The sequence below is a fragment of the Phaethon aethereus genome, assembly GCF_964289735.1.
Source record: "Phaethon aethereus genome assembly, chromosome: 4".
In the NCBI taxonomy this organism is placed as follows: Eukaryota; Metazoa; Chordata; class Aves; order Phaethontiformes; family Phaethontidae; genus Phaethon; species Phaethon aethereus.
Window position 1 is genome coordinate 57,632,496 of NC_138578.1, and position 20,340 is coordinate 57,652,835.

The window sequence follows — 20,340 nt, forward strand, 5'->3', positions numbered from 1 at the left end:
ATCAGTGCTCCCTCCCACAATCACTTCATGCGCAGGAGTAAGAATCTTTGTGACTGCTTTGGTTTCCATGCATGCACAAGATCATTTTCAGACCGTGATCTTTCAGAGAAGAAAGCAGATGGAAGCTCCGGTGATGCTCAGAGGGAACGTAGCCGCATAATACAGTGCTTCGCTCCAATTGTGCTTGACTTTGAAGATTCATGTTCAAGAGCAAAATGACTGACAAAGCTAGCTGGGGTCTTTTATTGCTCTGCCTTATTCATGGCAGACCTTTCTCTAACTTATTTACTTTTTTTACTGTTAGGAAAGCAGAAATTACAATTAGGTGCAAGAGTAGTATAACAGCATTCTGGTGGAAATGGGTTGTCCCGTGTTAACTGCACGAATTTCCACCCTCTGGAAACCTCAGTATCCCATCTGCAAGAGGCTGAGCATTCTTTTAGGAGGTATCAGCTATCAATATCAGAGATGCTCCTTATGAAAGGTAATAAAAATCTCTCAGGATGAAATTCCCTTATGGACTAGCATTAGTAATTACATGCCTTGAGAGCTAAAAATGCCTCTCTGACAGTTTCTACTGTGCTTGCTAGAATAGTGGGTGTTTAATTCAGTCTCTTCCAACACTTTAAACATAAATTAGCTGATTGGTCCCAGTAGACTGGAGGCTATGTTCTTAATCTGCAAAACTATCTGCTCCCTTTCAGAAACAAAGCAGGAGCTGAACAAACCATGCCAGACTGAGGTGGAATACATAGAATTTCACAGAATTGGACTGGCTGGTTCTTCATTAAATGGTAATTGTCTTTTGGGAAACTTCTGTTTTTCTCATCACCTTCTGACTAGATCAATTCTTAAATTCAAATTAGGAAATCAACTCATTTTTCTAATTTTTATTTTAATTTACCTATCTTATTTATTTTATCTATCCATTTGCATTAGCATCCAGATTTCTTGTGCTACGCAGACAAGGTTGTGTGCATTTTTTTCAGTTTGCTAATAGTTTTCCAATAAACTGAGCAATTAAACAGGAGATATGAGCGCCCAGACTAGGGTCTGAAACAAGCCTCCACATGAGAAGCTTTATCATAGCTGTGACTTAAAGTTACAGATGGAGTTTTAATACATCCAGACACCCTTTATGGTTCAACTAGAGTTAAATCCCATCATCTTCAGAAACTGTGAGAGCTCGGTATACCTGGATCATGCTCTGATGATGGGCATCTTTACTGGGACTCAACTATTTGCAGCAATTAGGCAGCACTACAGTTTTTGCATGTTTTTAATATTCTTGCATTGTTATACAAGTGGTATATGAGTGTCAGAGAAAAGAAGGAATTCAGACAAGAGATTTACTGAGAACAATCAGTAACAGAATTAGAAATGGGACCTCCTTATCTGAGTTCTTCCCTCCATACCATCTCCAGTATTTATCAGAAAGCAACAGGTTTTCAAATCCCCTTTTAAATTAAACCTTGCTAAATATCCTAAATTAAACAACCACTTGTGCAATGCTGCACCGCTTATTTTCTTAGAGTTCAGGATTGCCCTTCTTCTCAGCACTACATGCCTGAATGAATCCATGTTTGAAATCTGTAACTGGTTTTCACATTACTTTTTCTTACAATTTAATAGTGTTAATAATTTACCTAAGCTAAATTCTACAGCTAAAATCTGGCAGTAATGTAGATTACTTTCATTTGTTACAAATTATTGCTCCCATTACTGCACAAATCCTCCAGTTATCTCAGCTGTTTATTGTTAATGAAAGATATTACTACATTAAGAAAGCAATTAATTTAGTTTCTTTCATGAGTTTGCCATAAAAAAGTGATTAATTGGTATTAGAGCCAATGAATCAACATCATTTGGCATAATCCACTGTTTCTTGTGAGTCTAGTGTTAAGTAATTTTCATTTCACTACCAAAATTTAAGATTCTTCCAGGGACCTGTTCTACTGTTATCTCACATCCTTAATTAGCTTCGGTGTTGAGGGAATTGTACCTGCATGCAACAGACAAATAAATATCACCCTTAAAATTCTAACACAGTAACTTAAATATTCCTTCATGATGCTCTTGAAGGGTTTGTATTTCCTATACTATTTTTTCCCATCTCTCTTTAATAAAAAACATTCTATTAAATAAAACTCAGAGGGAATATTGATACTACCTCTACTGCTTTCTGGTAGACATTAGTCCTTTGTTTACCCATGTACTGTCAGTATCCTAGAACCTGCCTTCACTCATGTTGACTTTTAAATGTTTTTTGTAACACAGGACATTTTTTCTGCCCAGATCTTACTTCTTTGGCTCTGCCCATGGTAGTCTCATGCCAATCCCAGAGACAACTGTTCAGTAGTTCTTTTCAACAACTTTTTAAGATATCCCTTTCTGAGTAGTCCTGGGCTCCGGACTGCTATGCTACTAGAGAATAAGGTAGATGTGCTGAGGCATGCATCTGTAAGAGAGGCACACTCCTCCTATAGAGATGATCTTAGAAAACTAGTGGCGTTTCAGCCACCAGGTTTAGAAGTTTACTTTGTTTATCGATGAGGACAACAAGGGTCATGTTGTGTATGTTCCGTCTTCCTTTTTTCTCTGAAAGACATCATTTTCAGACTTCAAACTAGCAAGTAAACACAAAATTATAACTTATGATATCACTTCAGGGCTTTTTTCACATTCCCTTCATGAGAAGAGACTTTGAGATCGTAAAAATGCTTCTTAGGGCAATTTTTTGTTTGGGTCTTTTTACTGTAAAATTGTGAGGAAAAAAATAGAATACACATAATTCATGATAGACGTGAGAATAAAAAAGCCTTGATTCCATTTTTTCTTTATATCCCTTGATGTAAGACTGTAGGATTGCAACAAACTTTTAAGTCTACATTTAAAATTAGTTACTTCTGATGTGAAAGCTATTGCCATCTCTGTTAACATATGAGACACTATTTTATTAGAAGCTGTACAAGAAATAAAGTAGACCATTCCTGGCTCTAAAGAGTTTATAGTTTAGGCATACTAACTTACAATTTTGTAGTCTTTTTGCCTGCAAAAGAGAATGTTATTACTAACGCAATATCATATTAGTACCTATAGAAAAAGGTGTATGAATCTTTAACATTTTTGAGACATTGAAAAAAATCTGTTCAACACTACGTGGGTATATACTGTGGGAAAGCTATGTGTATAAAGTAAATCACGATTATGAACCAGGCCCCTAAGACCAAATATGCTTCTCTGACACTGAAGAGCTATGGAAGAATAGTCAGACAGTAAAGTACAAGTGTGTTATCCGCAGCCTGACACCCTTTGACTAATAAAAAGGCAAATAAAAAGCACTTGGTGTATTCTAGTTGTATTGGGAAAAGAAACACAGGATGCCAGCTAAAAAAGACGACTCCTCCACACTCCCCCACACCCAAAACCCAGTGCCAGGAAGAGGATTAAACTACCTGAAAAAACATGAGCAGAAAAAGGAGTTTGGCACACCAGTAAAGTGACCTTATGATATCTTCTAATATATCAGTTGCTTAACGGTCTCACTGTGAAATGAATTTCTGATTTAGTGTGTACAGCACTATTTAGAAACTAGACACAGATTATTAAGGTTTTATTTTGGTTTTAGAGGTACTCAAGAATCTGCTGAGCTTGTTTCAGCCACATGATTTTCCATGCCTGAAGCATCAATTTACAGCATGAAAAAAGATACATGTGACAGAGAATCTTTCAGTTGATAACTAGAGGCCTTGGAGCAAGCCCAGAGGTATGTAATAAAGATAAAATCTTAAATAATTCCAAAGAGGAAGAGCAAAAATAGCAATGCAGAATATTCAACTACTTAAAATATCTAATTGTTGAGTGAAGTGAAAAAAAACCTGAAGCGTTTATATCTACAAGTAGAAGATACCCTACCCATAAAGTTTAGGGAAGAAAAGAAGGAAAAAGAAATATCACATATTATTTTCTCTAGGAATCAAAGCTAAAAAAAGAAAACTATGTATTATAAATCAGAACAGAGAAAGTATGAAACTTTTGTTGTTTCTTATAAATGTAAAAACACCACCAGTAAGAAACCAATTACCAAATATTTTTGTCAACCTGTTAGTAAGATGCTCCTTTTATGTCCATTTGTATTCTACAGTTACATAAACTGTCTTGTGTCAATAAATTACTTTTTTTTAAGAAAAAAGCTAAATTTAAAGCAAAGATAATTAAGATTTGAAAGGAATGTTTCTATTTAATAATGGGGTAAGTAAACTCAATTCATAAGCCTTTAGTTTCAAACAACATTTGAATCCCCTGTAATTAGAAAATTAATCCTCAATACTTGAGGCCACTTAATACATTACAGATCATATACAGAGAGGTCTTAAACAAAAGCCAACAGAGCCATAGGAGTGAGAATAAAGGAACCGCTTTACTTAAATCAGAAAAAGTTTAAGGTGACATTTTTCAAAATACACAAATTAAAATAAGTAAGCAGCATGTTAAACCCAGAAGCAGGTGATAGATATAGTAAGAAGGAATACACTAGTTCTGGAAATACTGGAGTTACTAATGCTAGTAAGAAAAGAAATCACTATTAAAAATGTTGTTATGTACAGAAATTCAGGAAAAAAACCCAAACAAATAATTTTTGTTTTTCCTTCAAAAATGAACTGCAAAAGATGCAGAACTTCGCCAAAAAAGTCCATCCAATAGCTTCGGTTGAAAATTTGTCAATTAATACATTCTATGGGAATCTGTGAAAGAGGGTTAGGTTTGTATATGCTGTGAATTAAGTGTATGTATGCACATCTCTCATGAGTCAGCTGACACACAGTAACTTGTTAGCGTGCCTAAGCCCTTGTGCTAAGGGCTAAACCTTACTGCATGATTCATTAGTTTTATTACTGCATGAGAGTATTTTATTCATTCCAGTTAGTGCTCATCATGAATAATAGAAGAACTTCTGGTGAACTCTACCAGGGAAAATTATTGTTTGTTTATATGCATTATGAGACAAACAGAATGTTTGGCATTTTATAGGATGGTGAGGTGTTCCTATCATACAGATATACATCATCATTATTATTGGTGGTCTAGAGTACATGAGATCTTTATTACACTGCTATCATCTGTTTTATCATCATCATCTTCTTCTTCTTTTTTAATCTCCTAACCACAGCAGTTCTTTGACCTGCAGCATTTATCAAGGGAAGGGGAAAGCCTCCACGTGCTCCAATGTTCCAAGTGCTCTCTTTAGCTGAAACAGCAGCAGACAAAAGGTTGAGTCAGTGGAGGACCAGAGGAGACCCTCCACGTGTGAAATTGTGTTTGTGAAGTGGCAGACTTCTCCATAATCAAAATGCAAATTGTTTGCCAGGACAGATTTTAGCAATTTTTTTTACTTGATAATTGGGTTAAAAGACGAAGGCTGCACAATAATACAAAATCAGGTATAAAGGATTTTGAAGGCACAGACACAATTACTTTGGGCAGCAACTAAATGAAATGAAAGAAACAAAGGGAGATTTTTAAGATGCTCAAAGCAGGATTTGGGCGCGGAGGCAGGTGCGCTTTTTTAAACTAAGGACAAAATTTGTACTGTCCAATAGAGATGTTTTTCAAACTCTTTAAGAAAGGGGTATTCTGAATTTAAGATGATGATTAACAGTTGTAAATATGTAGTTAGGATACTCATGGCTAAGCTGTGGTATGCACTGGATATACATATTTGCTTCACTGAAAATTTCTGCTGCAAGAAAAATATCTACATTACCTACTTATTAAAAAATTTCTGAAACCAATTTATATCAGTGATAACTTTCATTCATTTTATTAAAGAGATTTCCTCATTCCTTCCAACAGTGGCAGAGAAATTCTGCTCACAAAGCTCCAGGATTTGGCCCAGAGCTCTGGCATCTGAAATTTGATCTGGGCTTGCTTCCAAGCCAGGTTCTAACTGTTGTAACAGGACAGTGGTATGGAGGAGCTGCATGCTACCCACTCAGTTAACAAATGAAGGTAGAAGTTTTTTGGGGGATAAAAATGATTCTGAAAACTTACCAAAGTTTCCCAAAGCATTTTTAAAACAGGAAAACAATCAAATTATTTGTTTTCATATAGTTCCTGCAGCCCCAGTTCAAGTATAGTACAAAAACTATGGATACAGTCTCTCTTGTAGAGAGAGAGATTATATAGATCTTGGTTTTCTACAGGGTATTACAAAAGTCTTAGTTATCTTTTCAGGGCCCTTTCATCTTAAAATGGATTGGTTTATGGATCAGCATGTTAAAATTGAATATATGTGTTTGGATTCATGTTTGTTTGCAGTTTGAGGCTGAGGTCAGAAAAGGTGGCTGCTGGCATCTCTGTATTACATGAGCCGTGTGGGATGCGAGAGCTACATCTGAGCATCCAGTGGAATAATAAGAAGAGTTACCTGAAACGCTGCCATTGAGATGCACTGCAGAGCAGGGTGGTACAGTACTGCTGGTCCTCTGCTTTGCCCTTTTACTATAGTTTTCTAAATGAAATGTAAGAATTATCGCTTACTTCTTGCGTAACCTTGGCTTCCAACTAAGTCACTAACTTCTCAGAAACATAAACCCGAAGCATCCTTCATCTTAGCATAGAGCTGATTTCATCTTCCCTTAGCAAAGCGTGGTCCCGGGTGGGAGCCTTGCAGGACAGGTTGTGTCTTAAGCATCCCTGCATCTAAGTCTTCGCTATCAGCTCTCAATTCTTCACATGCCACTTAGAGGAAATCGCAGGACCAGGGGCAGAGCAGGAGTCCTAAGCTCACTACAGAGCTTAACTCACCTTGAGCCAAAAGAGAGAAAGAGGAGAGTTTTCTGTTCCTTCCGCGGCGTGGGAATAGCCAGCTCTGCTGCCCTGGTCTTCTCCATTACGTCTGGGCTGTGCACTTATTCTTCCTGGGCCTGACTCAGCCCGGCGTGGTTGGAAAAGATACTCACTGTCTTCACCATGGTTGGGATCAGGCCTGTCGTGAGCAACCTGCTCCGCATTTGTGCAAAAGCGGCTCGCGTTTACGCTCTCGCTGAAACCACAGCCGGCGCAATGGTTACGTGTCGTATGCCAGTCACTGTGCTTTTCTTTCCAGTGGATCTGCATGCTGCAAAGAAGTAGTTAATTAGTTCTCGAGTGACAGTTTGGTGATATTTTTGTGAAATTCTCCGATAAATTGACCTAGGTCTAGGCTATTTTCTCACAGATAATTGCTGAAGTTATATGCCTTTATCAACTGCCAAATGTGGCCAGAGCAACCATCAATATCATCAGAGCACAAATCGCTGACAACAAACCTGAGCGCCTGCCAGTATTCTGCAGACATGTTTCTAGCTGCTACATTTCATCTGCTCTGTCTTATCTTTAATGACTATCACCAGGCTCCGTGGAAAATTGCAGACAAATTAAAAAAAATAAAAATTAAACATGCTGTGTTTTTCAAGTGCTTGAACTGAAGACAGCTCTGGGCTAGCATCTTCCCCCCACAACAAGTTTCCGTCTTGAAAGTCTCTCCTGACTTTTTTTTCTCGTTTGATGTCGTAAATCAGACACCCAAGGGACACGGGGGAAGTAGGACAGGCTTTTCAAATGCAACAAACAGAGCAAATGGAGCTGGGTAGCCCAATGGCAATTCTCAGTGCCCCAAAGATTAAAGAGCAACACTTTTCTGAACTGGCACAGAGAGGAGGGGAAGGGAAAAAGAAAAAAAAAAAGAAAAAACATAAATAAATATCTGTAATTCCTTTTACTTCTGCTAAAGGCGTTGCCATGGGAACTCCCTGCAGAGGAGAAGGGACACTGGACCTGACAGTTTCTGGGAGCTGGTTCAGGCACAGCTGCTTGGGCAAACTTGTCCTGTTTCTTGCAGTATTTGTAGGGGGAATTAAAATATATGAAATGTTTTATTTACTTTTGCTTCCAAAGGAAAACTCCTTAAAGCTGTAAGTCGTCCGCTTTGCCTGCCATGATGTCTATTATCTTCACTTGTTATTACTGGGTCAGCGTCTATGGAAGAAAAATGGAGTGGAAAAACCATCGGACAGATAGTAACTGAAAGCTTTTCTGCTGCTGCTCATTCTCTACACACCGAATCTGGTTTCTGAACAGACAGTAAATATTGGTGTTCCTGAGAACTAGCACACCGGTTCTGTTCTGCTATGGCAGTTGTTAGATTGCCTGACAGATGATTTGACACTGTATGTTTCGTATAATACAACCTGTCAGAAATGAACCCGTACATATTTTCTGAGTAATGAGGGGAAGAAGTTTACCATTGTCCCTAGAGATATTCTGCAGTGGTACATCAGCCCTGAATACAATCGAGTCAAAATTGCAAGCAGCGACACAGTTTGTGGTTCAAAAAGCATTCTTCCCTTGCCATGTGAAATAAAGTGCAAGCGGAGGACTTGAAATTATTAATTCATAAGATCAATGGGAGATGGAGCCTCTAACCATTAATACCAAATATTGTATTAGCCCAGTCAGGCTTCAAAGTAAATTAAATACGTAATGTGAAAATTGCTTTGGTGAAAACTAGTACGAAAGCATGACACTGAATGCGGTAACTGGAATCAGCTGTAGTCTGGAGAAGAGGCTACATAAACATATTCTAAGTGCAAAAAAGTTCTGGTAATTTTATAGAAGACCTAACAACATCCTTACAACAAAGAAATGAAGCCTATTCATTTACAAGTCTAACCTGACTCTTGCTGTGCTCCTTCAGATTCATTTTTAAAATACAGCAGAATTGCTTCAGAGAAGGAGAAAAGTTTTCATCAGAGATTGTTTCAGTTGGTGGCTTTTCAATGCCAACAGCTAATATGGCCTAATATAAGTGTTTTTTTAATCTTTGTATCTTTAATTAGTCTATTGCTGTTAATGATCTGGTGGTAGATTTTGAAGTTTTATCCTTCTGCAGAGGATCGTCTGTAATATTTGAGTTCTAAAACTTCAAAAGATCTTGAAAGGATCTGAGAGTGAATTATAAATACAGATCTCACTTTTTCCCATCAGCTACTATATGAAGTGATATCCTGGAATAGCTACTTTTATTCCAGAAGACAAACTTGTAAGAAAAATTAAAATAAAAATTATAGCATGGAAAGAAATTTCAGAGTATCTACAGATTCTGTTTTTACCTCTGTGATACTCACACATCACACAAAGTCCTAGTGGGAAGAAATTACTCTGCCATGGTGTTTATCAGATTTACTTAGTTTAATGTTTATTAGCAGTAGTTGCCATACTAGGAATCACCACTATGGAAGCGTTCAATCTACCTCCTGTCTACAAGGGATGTATTATGCTGCTGCTTAATTAATTTGGCACCTTTCCCTAATCCCAAACTAAAAGAGGAGATCGAGCATGAAAAAAAAATCATATGAGTAGTTAAGGTATGCACTTGACTCCGGATTCTCCACTCCATATTTCCATTTCCCATAGGTGAATGCACAGAGTTTATTTCTCAGATATATACAACTTTTTAGAAGTTTTAAAAGGAAATCTCTACATCTCTGCTGTGGTACAGACTTTGAATTTAAGATTTACCAACTCTCCTAAGCATTTCCAGGTTTATTTTTTTAATTTTTTTTTTTTAACATGAACAACCAATCTTGAGTAGGAAAAAAACAAGAAACTACATTTCACATTGGCACATATTTTTAAATGTCTTATGACTGCCAAATCAACATAGGTAGAACAACAGTTGGATGACTGTGATCTGTTATATCTGCACTGAACTTGCTGTAAGCCTAAAAGGAATTCTTTATACCTAGTAGTATTATCATAAAAAAGCCAGCAAATGAACACCAGAAAAGATAAAAAGAAAAAAAGGAAAGACTACTACATTCAGAATTAATAGATCAATATTCTGATACTTAGACTGATTTACCAATATCAGAGTTGTGTTATGGTCACATCATAACTCCACAAATACAGTAGTCACTATGTAAAGACCGATGTTTGGCAATGAACCAAACCTTAAAATTTGTCACAGATATGTCGAATTCTATTCATAAAATATTGATTGTATGTCTTATTCTACTGGAGTGCAGTTGTGAGCTTATCACATTACTTAATTTTTATCATCAACTATCTGTCCATATTATTTCCCCAAAAATATGGTATTCTTTGAATTTTTGAGAGCTTGGTAGAGCTGAACAAAAAAGATAGATACCCAGTCTCACGTTTTTTATTTTCAGTCCAGAACCAGACAAATTCCACTTTATAAACAATGATCTAATGCTTCCATATGTACTTTTATTTTTTGCCCCTGCACTGGGACAGAACTTCCTGAGAGCAGTAGTTACTGAATATACATGAAGGAATTGATGCAGGCTAGAAACAAAAACAATAGAATAAATCAAATCCACCTGTAATAATTTCAACAACTACCATTCTGAATTCATCTTAAAAAAAACCCAACACTGTATAGGAAACACATAGTATTTCATTCTACATGTGGTAATGGTTGTTTCTGAGTATTTCATAGAAGCAGCCTGAAAACAGTTAAATAACCTTCCATAGAAAGCTGCAATATTTAGGGAAACAGCCTTAAGTTCACATGGGAGATGGATACAAAAAAAGAACAAATGGAGCTGCTTTTAAAGAAAGGAGAACACCTTTGAATTATTAAAGGGAGAGGTCTGACTCATGCGGTTTTTCTCACTACAATAAGTCACGTTTACTTCACCCTAATCTCCAGCACCAGATAGAGCTTTTAAGAGCAGAAGTTATTTATTATGAGAAAGTTTCTTTAAAGGTTTTTGGCTAAAGAACAGTATTACACTGAGCAGACACTTGAAGATTTTCTCTTTTCTGGAAGAATGAACTTGACCATCTAACATTCTGCTTTCATTTCTAATGTCTCCCACCACAGTTATTCTCACATTACCTCACACATAATTGACAACAACCCTGTGAATTACAAACTACATGATTGTTGCCTCTTCAGTGCTGATATTTTTCTTCTAGTGAAGTTCTGACTCTTAGATTTTACCACTAGTTGTAAGAAATATTTTTTGTCCATGGCTAACATCAGAGACAAATGCTTAACCACATGCTTTAAACTATCACAGGCATAAAAAGGAAAGCAAGCTTTGGAAAACGGTTTAAATGTATATGGTCTCCAAAAGATTAACACATCTCAAGTTAAACATATAACCGCAAAATATATGAAATAGAGGAAAAAAATAAAGCCATGTCCCAATCTCAACTAAAGGTGTTTTATCTTATTAATGCTATGTAACTTCCCTGACTTATTAATTTTGGATACACACCAGTCCCCAGAGCGATCACTTTCTCAGATATACAGTGGGTGCTGTCATAGACAATTAAAAGGTGTGGAAAATTAAATATTTTACCATAAATATAAATGAATTAAAATTACGTACATCTGCAGTGTGGTAAAGGCTTCAATGATAGCATCATCATTTTTTCCCAGTTCCACCTATAACAGCAAAAGCCTTTTTCACAAAATACAAGCTTTTTTATTGGGAGTGGTGTAATTTTTTATGTCATTAAAACTGATAGTGAACTTTATTAAATCTAGTTTACCTTCACTAATCATAATACACAAAGTCATATTTGAATCTTCTTCATTTAATTTTCCTGAATCAAGAATCAAGAATTCCATAATTTGCAAGCCAGGCTTTTCTGGTCTGGAAAATTAGCCTGTCACAAGTGAGATGATACACCATTAATTCATAACAGATTATTGCATCAGTTCAGTCAGACTCTGTAAAACATTCAGTTCAATGACCAAGCACCAAATTTTAATACACAAAGAGGCTATAACCGGTTCTGAATTTCTGAACCAAGCATTGGCTCAGTTTAGTTTAAAGATCTGTCTTAATGTGTGCTGCTGAATTGTTCTTACATAAACAGAGCCATTAAAACAGCAATCCATTTTAAAGTGCAATCCGAAATGCACTTTTTAGGTGAGAAACACAAGTACGTTTGCTCGGAGTGACATTCCACAGTACTCTGTAAAAAAAATATTGTTGAGCTTAACAGAAGGGACTTTAGAAGGATAAAAAAGGAGGGAAAAAAAGGCAAAAAGAAGTGCAGTGGGATTAGTATGGGGCTGATGTTTCTTTCGACATTTATTTCTTGATGAGACTTGGATTGGCTTACCCTTAGCCATCAGAATTTGGGTGAAAAAACCAAAATTGAGTCATGGAAAAAATATTAAGGAATAAGATGGTGGTTGCTCACCTTACAGTATTTCTCCACACTTATCATTGCAGTCCCTAAGTCTGGAAACTGTGTTTGCGTCATAAACTTCTAAGCTTCCAGCAACAATAAGTAAGCATGGACCTGGCTTTTTTATTTGGAAGTTTCCACAGCCTTATTTAATTAAGCATAAATGCCAGGAGAATACTGTTGTCCCTAAGCAAGTGCTTTAGTAAGCTCATTTGATCTTTTGGTCAGATAGGTAAGTGAAGGTCGGGGTACAAATCAAGACATGTGAGGAAGGACTTATTCTTGTAAATTTTCTCAGGATCTATTAAGTGCTTTGTGGATATTTGTTTCTTTTTCTGTGTTGGGATCCAGTCTGATTCCAGAATGTTCTCGGATCCCACAGGACTATTCATATTTATATTCAGGAAAAATGCACAATCAGAATGATTTATGTCAGAAACATGCCAAATTTCCCCCTTTTCCTGTTTATCTTCACACATTTCATGTTTTGTTTCAAAAATGTTCATGTAAAAAGTCATTCCATCTGTAACTGCCATCATCTGATGCACTGGGTCTGGTTGAGTGGAGTTAATGTCCTTCACAGCAGCCCGTATGGTGCTGTGTTTTGGGTTTTTGGCTAAAACAGTGTTGATAACACACCAGTGTTTTGGCTGTTACTGAACAGTCCTTGCATGGCATCAAGGTCTTTTCTTTCTCCCACCCTGCAAGTAGGATGTGGGTGGGCAAGAGGTTGGGAAGGGACACAGGCAGGACCCAAATTGACCAAAAGGCTATGCCGTCTCATATGATGTCACCCTCAGCAACAAAAGCTGAAGGAAAGGAGAGGAAGGGGCTTTGTTTCTGGTTATGGTTTCTTCCCAAGTAATTGTTGTGAGTACTGAAGTCTTGCTTTCCAGGGTGTGACTGGACAACTGCCTGCCAATGGGAAGTAGTAAAAAATGCCATTTTTTCCCGCTTTGCTCAAGTGCACATCTTTTGCTTCACCTTTTGCTTCACGAGTCTTCCTTTCTTTCTCTTTTCTCCCCGTCCTACAAGCAGAGGGGAGTGAGTGAGCACTCAGTCAGTTCTGGGCTCCCCATTGCCCAGAGACATGGAGCTACTGTAGAAAACCCAGTAAAGGGCCACTAAGACGGCTAAGTGACTGGAGCATCTCCCGTAAGAGGAAAGGCTGAGAGAGCTGTGACTGTTCAGCCTGGACAAGACAAGGTTCAGGGGGGATGGATCTTATCAACATATTTAAATATCGGAAGCAAAGGTGTAAAGAAGAAGGAGCCAGGCTCTTTTCAGTGGTGCCCAGTGCCAGGACAACCAGAAATGGGCATAAACTGAAACACAAGAGGTTACCTCTGAACTGCATTAAACACTTATTAACTGTGAGGGTGACTGAGCACTGGCACAGTTTGCCCAGAGAGGTTGTCCTCACTACAAGAAGGATGTTGAGGTGCTGGAGCATGTCCAGAGAAGGGCAACAAAGCTGGTGAGGGGTCTGGAGCACAAGTCTTATGAGGAGCAGCTGAGGGAACTGGCTTTGTTTAGTCTGGAGAAGAGGAGGCTGAGAGGAGACCTTATCGCTCTCTACAACTACCTGAAAGGGGGTTGTGGCGACAAGGGTGTTGGCCTCTTCTCCCAAGTAACTAGTGATAGTACGAGAGGAAATGGCCTCAAGTTGCGCCAGGGGAGGTTTAGATTGGATATTAGGAAAAATTTATTCACCGAGAGAGTGGTCAGGCATTGGAACGGGCTGCCCAGGGAGGTGGTGGAGTCGTCATCTCTGGAAGTGTTCAAAAAACGTGTGGATGTGGCACTTCAGGACATGGTTTAGGGGACATGGTGGCGCTGGATTAATGGTTGGACTTCATGATCTTGAAGGTCCTTTCCAACGTAGTGATTCTGTGATTCTGTGATTCTGTGATTCTGTTGTAGAGTCTCCCTGCTTGGAGATACTCAAAAGCCATCTGGACATGGTCCTGGGCAACTGGTTCTAGGATTTGGACCAGATGACCTCCAGACATCTTCTCCAACCTCAAGAAGCCTGGGATTCTGTGAGCAGCACTGTTGGTGTTTGGCTGGTGGCTGGGTCAACCCACCACAACTGATTTGAATTACTGAGAACGCACAGAACATATAGCAATCAATGGGGGCTGAAAGAAGCTATAGGTCGTCAGGAGTTTCAGAGAAAATTCTGACGGCATAGGACATAAGTCTTTATGAAGTAAGGCAGGGGAAAGGACCCTTTCCTTAGCTGCTCAGCTAACGTTACTTGCATACTTGGATTCCTATTAATTGCCATATTTTTCATCAGAATGAAATATCCTGTTTCAGTGTGGGATATGGTTTATAGTGGGATATGATTTTCTTTTTCTATTTAGTTGTGTGTATCTTGCCTAATCAGTTCCCTGCTGTGAGTAGATCTTCAGGTCTTATCTCCTGCTTGTGATACACAGTTCAGTCTCACGAAATTACTTACTCTAACTAAAATATTTAAGCTTCTTACTGGCTATCTGGATGAAATTTTATATCTTGTGGCATATGAGATCTAACTAGATCTCTGTCCCCTTCCAGCCTTAAGCTTTAAGAAATTATTTTCTGGCATCAAATCTCAGAGGAAGACTGGAGAATTATCTCCAATATTTTAAAATTATATTATAGACATTTAGAATCAATTATGACCAGCTGTTTTGTGACTGTGTATGGCTAATAAACTGGTATTGTCACAGATATGAGACATTACTGACATACTGTTATTGCTCTTCTCCTTTGGAAACAGGATGGGGATAGACTGAGGAGATGGAAATGTAGTCTCTACCTTCTTTGTAGAAAAATGTTGCACCTCACATCAGAAATATCTATTTCCTTACTTTACTCTGCTTAGTTCTCCTTGTTGTAATTGCCCAGTTTCCTGATTTTCCTACTCTCTTGCTCTTACATGCCGTAAGTTAGGTTGGGAAAATCTGCCTCTTCCACTGGGAAATCAGCAGTGGTAAATTAACCACTATTTGGCAACCCTCCACAGATGGTGCCAGCAGAATTTCAGCCTAAGTCAGTAAGAACAAGGCAATTTAAAAACATTAAAAATGCATTGTCAGTGAAGGAATAAAAGTAGTCACGCAGGTACAAACCAGAATAGTTAAAAAGCTTTTGGCAACACCAGATGGGGTTTTTTCTCCAAAATATCCTATTTTGCACAGAGAACTTTGTAGGTAAGGAAAGGCATGGTAGTGTATTCTCTACTCAAGATGTTTCTTAGGGAAGAGAAGTGTAATATTTTTTTCTGATAGAAACTGGAATAAAAAACATTAAAACCTACTGAATACATTACTAATTTTTGTTTTATTTATGATGATTTCAGATCTTGTCTATCATAAAACAGTCTTCTGAAAGCTATAGTCTCACACAGAGACACGTAAATTTCATTTGCATTTGCAAATCCATCCATTATACATGAACAGCTATGCTATGCCAGCTATTGAGGAAGGAATTAGAAAGCGTGTTTCTAAAGTAAGACAGTTCTATAAATATTTGTCCTGAATTAAGACCTCATTTCAGTGTTTACTACAGGAGTGTGAAATACTAGTGTTTCTGCCCATCAATTCTGTCAGGAATGCATTTACTGCTGGTCTTAAAAAGTCCTATTTTTTTAGATTAGTATTACTCTATTGTGGATTTTTGGCAATACCTGTCTTTTGAAATGATAGAATTCCATCAGCTAAAAGTGTGTAGAACATATGAATATGTACAAACCAGAAAAATGATCTAATATGCATAATAGATATGATGGACTAAGATTTGACAAATCATTTAATTAAATTTAGCTTACTTGACGACTTAGGTGATTTCAGTGTTTCCAAGTGCAATGATTTTTTAAATGGTAGCTGGCAGGTAATTTATTAGGATGTGTATTCAGTATCTAAAATTTCCATATTTAGCTGGGTCATCTGCTATCTTTGATTTGACACATGGAGTGAATAGGTAACAGGATAAAATTGCTCATATTTGATCCCATAGGAATGTGTCAATTCCTGATGAGATATGTCATAGATTCACCTAGTTCCAACCCCCTTGCCACAGGCAGGGACACCTTCCACTAGAGCAGGTTGCTCAAAGCCCCATCCAACCTGGCCTTGAACACTTCCAGGGATGGGGCATCCACCACCTCTCTGGCCAACTTGTGCCAGTGTTTCACCACACTCATTGGGTAATACTTCTTCCTTATATCTGGTCTGAACCTGCCCTCTTTTAGTTTAAAACCATTAGCCCTTGGCCTATTGCAACGGGCCCTGCTAAAAAGTCTGTCCCCATCTTTCTTGTAAGCCCCCTTTAAGTACTGGAAGGCTGCAATAAGGTCTCCCTGGAGCCTTCTCTTCTCCAGGCCGAACAACCCCAACTCTCCCAACCTGTCCTCACAGGAGAGGTGTTCCATCCCTCTGATCATGTTTGTGGCCCTCCTCTGGGCCCTCTCCAACAGGTCCATGTCTTTCCTGTACTGAGGGCTCCAGAGCTGGACGCAGGACTCCAGGTGGGGTCTCACTAGAGTAGAACAGAGGGGCAGAATCACCTCCCTCAACCTGCTGGGCATGCATCTTTGGACGCAGCCCAGGAGACAGTTGGCTTTCTGGGCTGCAAGCACGTACTGCCACATCATGTTGGGCTTCTCATCAACCAAACCCCCAAGCCCTTCTCCTCAGGACTGCTATCAATCCATTCTCTGCCCAGTCTGTGTTTGTGCTTGGGATTGCCCCAACCTATGTACAAGCCCTCGCTCTTGGCCTTATTGAACTTTACGAGGTTCACACGGGCCCACATCTCAAGCCTGTCAAGGTTGGCATCCCTTCCCTCCAGCATGTAGACCGCACCACACAGCTTGGTGTCATTGGCAAACTTGCTGAGGGTGCACTCAATCCCACTGTCCATGTCACCAACAAAGGTGTTAAATAGTGCCAGTCCCAATACCAAATCCTGAGGAACGCCACTTGTCACTGGTCTCTCCTTGGACATTGAGCCGTTGACCACAACTCTTTGAGTGCGACCATCCAGCCAATTCCTCATCCACCAAGTGGTCCACCCAACAAATCCATGCCTCTCCAATTTAGACATCATGGTGTTCTGCAGGACAGTATCAAATGCTTTGCATAGGTCCCAGTAGATGACATTAGTTGCTCTTCCCTTATCCACAAGTTCTGTAACCCCATCGTAGAAGGCCACCAAATTTGTAAGGCATGATTGCAGTTAGTGAAGCCATGTTGGCTGTCATCAATCATCTCCTTAATTTCCCTGTGCACTATCATAGTTTCCAGGAGGATCTGCTCCATGATCTTGCTGGGCACAGAGGTGAGACTGACTGGCCTGTAGTTCCCCAGGTCTTCCTTTTTTCCCTTTTTAAAAATTAGATTTATGTTTTCCCTTTTCCAGTCAGTGGGAACTTCACTGGACTGCCATGACTTCTGAAATATGATGGATAGTGACTTAGCAACTTCGTCTGACAGTTCTCTCAGGACCTGTGGATGCATCTGATGAGGTCCCATGGACTTGTGCACGTTCAGGTTCCTTAGATAGACTCAAACCTGATCTTCTTCTACAGTGGGCGGTTCTTCATTCTCCAAGTCCCTGCCTTTGCCTTCTGTGACTTGGGAGGTGTGGCTTGAGCACTTGCTGGTGAAGACTGAGGCAAAAAAGTCATTAAGTACCTCAGCGTTCTCCATAACGCAGGTAACCAGGTCTCCTGTTTCCTTCCAGAGCGGGTCCACATTTTCCCTAGTCTTCCTTTTATCACCAACATATCTATAGAAGCTTTTCTTACTGCCCTTGATGTTCCTGGACAGATTTAATTCTATCTGGTGTTTAGCTTTTCCAACCTGATCCCTGGCTGCTTGGATAATTTCTCTATATTCTTCCCAGGCTGTCTGTCCTTGCTTCCACCCTCTGTAAGCTTCCTTTTTGTGTTTGTGTTTGTCCAGGAGCTCCTTGTTCATCTGTGCAGGCCTCCTAGTGTTTTTGCCTGACTTCCTCTTTGTGGGGATGCATTGCTCCTCAGCTTGGAGGAGGTGATCCTTGAATATTAACCAGCTTTCTTTGGCCCCTCTTTCCTCCAGGACTTTATCCCACGGTACTCCACCAAGCAGATCCCTGATGAGGCCAAAGATCACAGATCTTAGGTGTGGGAGGAGAGAGGGGAATAGTCCATAATCAGTAAATTCTAATCTCCCACACCAATGAGTGTGCCATGTCATAATTTTCACCATCTGAAACACATGCAGTTAAACCTGGAGCTCATGTTTTGTTTTCTTCACGATGTCTAATTTCCCAGTCTGCTATCCTAAAGCCTTGAAATTCCTCTTCTGTAAGACCACACAGCCATGGGCATAGAGGTTGAAAAGGATCTTTGTGCTCATGGCAGACAAGCATTAATGCTGCCAACGGGAACCTGCCAGCAAGACCTCTGAGCTTCTTGACACTATCCCACAACTGAGCTTTTATAACACAGAGGTCTCATTTTGATCATTTCTCTTTTCAGATCTGTGAGACCAGACCCCAGCAGGCATATTTTATGCTATTGTTTTTAAAAACAGGTTGCTTTTGGGGACCCATTATTCCTTATTAATAAATCATTTCATAATTTCACTGCCCCCGTAGTTAGAAACCTTATAACTTACAGACACAGCATCCCACTGTCCCTTTTTATTCATGTATTCTTCTGCCACGATTATTTTTTAACTTACTCTTCCTAAAGTTGTTTCCTGATATGTTGATTAAAGAGGATGCTCATATGCTTACTCACCCTTTATTCTACCAATTGGGCTTTTTTAGTTCTGTCTGTCTGTGTCATGGTTCACCATTCTAGGATTTTTTAGCACAAATGCCTTATGAGCTCCATCTTTCTTTAATTGCCGTGAGCACTTTTTCATATGGTCTTCTCAATAATCTCTCTCCACTGCTTTATAAAATAGCTTACCACTCTAAGATGTGCCACAGAAAATGCTACGCTGCACGTAGCCTCAGTTGGAATGAGAGGAAATACCTCGTCCGCCCTGCCCTTCCGGACATTTCTGCCTTTTTCACAGCCTTTACATGCCAATAGCTGATAGTCCCGCTTCCTAATCACTTGCAGTCATCTTGCAATGTTCCTCTGACATTTTCTGCTGGCTAACCACTACTTTACAGCAGAAATTCCTATCAGTCATTGAATGTATGACCTTTTAATTGTGATACTCCATTTGTGTAATACTAGCCTACAAGACATTCAGTTTTTCTTGTAGGATATTTTCACCTTCTTTTGTACCAGCTGCGTTGCTATTATTAGATTTTAAGAACACTTTGGACCCCTTTTACACATTTTTTATCTTATCCCTTCATCCCAGTTTCCACCACTATGGAGCAGGATCTCCATTCATCCCTAGCTTTAAGGACCAGCCAGTATTTCATGAATATGTTGAATTAATTACAGAAAAGCTATATCAATCAGTCAAACCCAGAACAACCAAATAATGTAAAAATGAATTAAACTTTTCTGATATAGAATTTAGTTTAAAGGACCTTCATATTTTAGTAAAAACTAACGGCACATCTCAAGAAAAATTTCTTTCTGTTTTTCCAGAACTCTTGCACATCTAAATTAAAGCTGTGACTTCATGTCTGTGAGACTTTGTAAGGTAAAAACATTACCAGAGGCATTTTTCTTACACGTATAACTCAGGAAAAAAATCAGCATGTAAAAAATCAGTTATAGACAATTTATCTAAATTATGATTCTATGATTCTAAGTATATAGTACAGGAAAATGAGATTTACTTTTTCCCCCAGCTAATTAAGCAGCTCATTTAGGGAATATTACTATAGGTTGAGTAACAAGAATATTTCTGTCTATCTCATTTCCTTGCGGGAACAACAACGTTTCCATTTCACAGGAGAGATTTGACTCCATTCATTCCAAATACATGGAAAAAATGTCATATGTACCTTAAACGATGACAACATCCTGCGGGATGTATATGTCTGTATCCTACAGATTATCTCGAAATGTCACAGCTCGAAAGATCTTTCACAACTGTTAGCATTTTTTTGCCATTAGTTAAGGACTCCTTAGTGGCCAATTCCCTTTCTGCAAAGTGCTAAACCTTCCAGGGTAAC